Raw genomic sequence first — 2701 nt, 5'->3', positions numbered from 1 at the left:
GTGGAGCTGGGGCGGATTTGATGGCACGTTCTAGGACACATTGGAGAAGCGGCGACGACGAAAAGGCAGGCGAGAGAGCTAGCCGCCACGATGGTGCCCGACTTAGAAGAGATCTGCCGTCAAAACGACCGGCAAATCGAGCGGCGGTAGAGGGGTAGGAGGCACGGGAGGGAAGGCGCGATGAGAACTAAAAGGCGCGAACCAACTGTTGTGGAAGCGGTCACCGACAAGTGGGAGCCCGCCTCGCTTTTCGTTGTGTCTGATGTGCCCGAAGCATCCCCCATGGACCGGGAACGGAATCGGGGCGCCGAACACCGTATTTGGCCACGCCAGACGGAAAAAGGCTTTGGGGCGCGCGGTGGAAACGAAAAATTATCCAGCGCACCCCCAAATACCTTTGGATATATGTCTCTTTAGAGGACGCTGCTGGAGATGCTCTAATCCTTAGTCTACTGCTCTTGGACTTGCTTTTCAACTGGACTAAGCCAGCCACGGTACGGGCAACAGTCAGATCACCCATTAGGCACATTATTTTGGACATAGGGAATATAAAGATACCAATTACATTTAGCTTGTACAACAATAAAATGTTCTAAAGACATTACAAAAGCAGATAACTCTAATATAAAAGTAAAAAATATAAGATTAATAAAAGATCCCACTACAAAGATCAAACCTTGTAGCCGTAACACAATACACTGCCAAGACAGCACCCAGAATCCGTGCTTACAAAACAATGCCTTCAACAAAGTAATTGTCACGCACAACAAATTAAGGTCAAACATTGGATTTTCACCCACGAGCAAGTCCACCCTCCCAAAGTAATGCCTTTAACAAGGACATTGCCAGATACAACCAATTATGGTCAGACATTGGATTTTCATCCTGGAAGATAAGACTTTGTACTCCTCATGTGATGCCGTCCCGCTTGCCGATGTCACTGCTACAAGTGAAGAAACACTAAGCAAAGTCCTCATCATCACGAAGACTCGGTCCATCATTAGTAGACCTCAGACCTTAGCCGCCACACGACATTCTCAGCCACTGTCCTCTCCATGGAAATGAAAAACCGACATGACCCATGATGGCAAACAGCCATATACATGCATCAGGCGCCCAAAGGATATAGCCGGTGGAGCCTTCCGGAACTCATCACCTTTCAGATCATTGAACTTCGACATCAAGCAGAACACCGTCTTTGCACGGGAAGAATCCAATGACCGCCTCCTTTATTAAGCATATCGGTTGGCTCCCATGTCGTCGACCGTCGGCTCCCAGCAGCAGGCCAGAGATCTCAGCAAGCACCGCCACCGCCACCAGCATCCGCACCATGCAGACATGAGGGGTTGAGTCGTACCGAGTCCCCCGAACCAGGCACCGGGCCACTCTTATGGCCACAACGATCGCCAAGATCGCCGAAGAAGTTTGCGGCCGCCGCCCTAGCGTGCCATCTCCGCCGGATGAGTTGCGCCGTCTAGGGCCGCCGTGAAGCTTCGGCCAGAGATCCGCCCCTTCCCCGCTAGTCGCACTTGGAGATGAGAGCCCGCCACAACAGTCTTCCGGGAGGGTATTTGCCCACTAGCTTTCTCCGGTGGTGGCGAGAAGATGTGGGGGAGGATGGGTGGGTGTGGCGGCTAGGGTTTCGCCCGAGCCACCCCTGGGAGCGATGCGAGTGTTTTCTAGTCGATTGTGAGGATGGTCAACTACCCAGCCCAAGGTCCTCATTGTTTGATAGGCTTTAAACACTGTAAACAGATAATTATATATCATTACATCTCCTTAACAATAATTACCTGCAGAGTCACCGGGTTTATGCAGCAAAATAAAATAAAATTGAGTCACTTGTTTATAGTACAACAATGATCTCAGGAGGTACTGGTTTGTGCAATTTCCTCGCATAAATATGTGCTACCAAGGAAATGCTCCGTGCTTTCAAGCAATGAATAAGAGGATTGGTATCCAACTATCCATGTCAGCGGATTTGAATTATATAATAGGAGTATTATTTGTTGCTAAAAAGGAGCAATGATGATTCTATCACTCACCTTTCAGTTCTCCATTAGTCGAAACTGGTTGGAAAGTAGTATCCACACCCGTGTAGAAAAGGCAGATGTACTTTTTTGCAATCCAATATAACGTGATTAACATCAGACAATCGGATGCGTTTTGTTGTCACGAGGAATTAATCCGTGTTTAATATCGTTAGAGAAAGCATGCATGGGATTAGGTTTACTTATACTTATAGGAGAAGAGTTGCCCAATTCGTAGAAAGTGGCGCGGGGGTTGGTTATAACGTGCGTTTGACAAAACTATCCAAAGGCTTAGTGCCAAGAGGTACATATACAATATATGCGATATCTCATCTGCTTGATCAAATCTTATACGCATCTTACTGACAAGAATTAATGCTCCTGTGCACGCGATGTTAGCTACTACGTAGATGGTGCATATCCACTCATCACCAAACGTACATCACTACTTTTCTGCGTACACTGTTAGCTATCCATGTACTCTAGTGCAGATTATTTTCATTTTTCGACTATTTATAACGGAAAATGGCCGGGCACCGGCGTTAGCAGGCGATTCAAATTATGTCCATGGATTTTCAGTGCTTTGTCACACGAAACTAGCTCTAAAAAAGTGGAGGAGAGGTACGCATGCCAACCATTATGCATACATTATAACCGAAAGGTGTATTCCT

The sequence above is a fragment of the Lolium perenne genome, chromosome 6 (genome assembly GCF_019359855.2).
Source record: "Lolium perenne isolate Kyuss_39 chromosome 6, Kyuss_2.0, whole genome shotgun sequence".
Taxonomy (NCBI): Eukaryota; Viridiplantae; Streptophyta; class Magnoliopsida; order Poales; family Poaceae; genus Lolium; species Lolium perenne.
Note: the sequence above shows the minus strand (reverse complement) of the source record.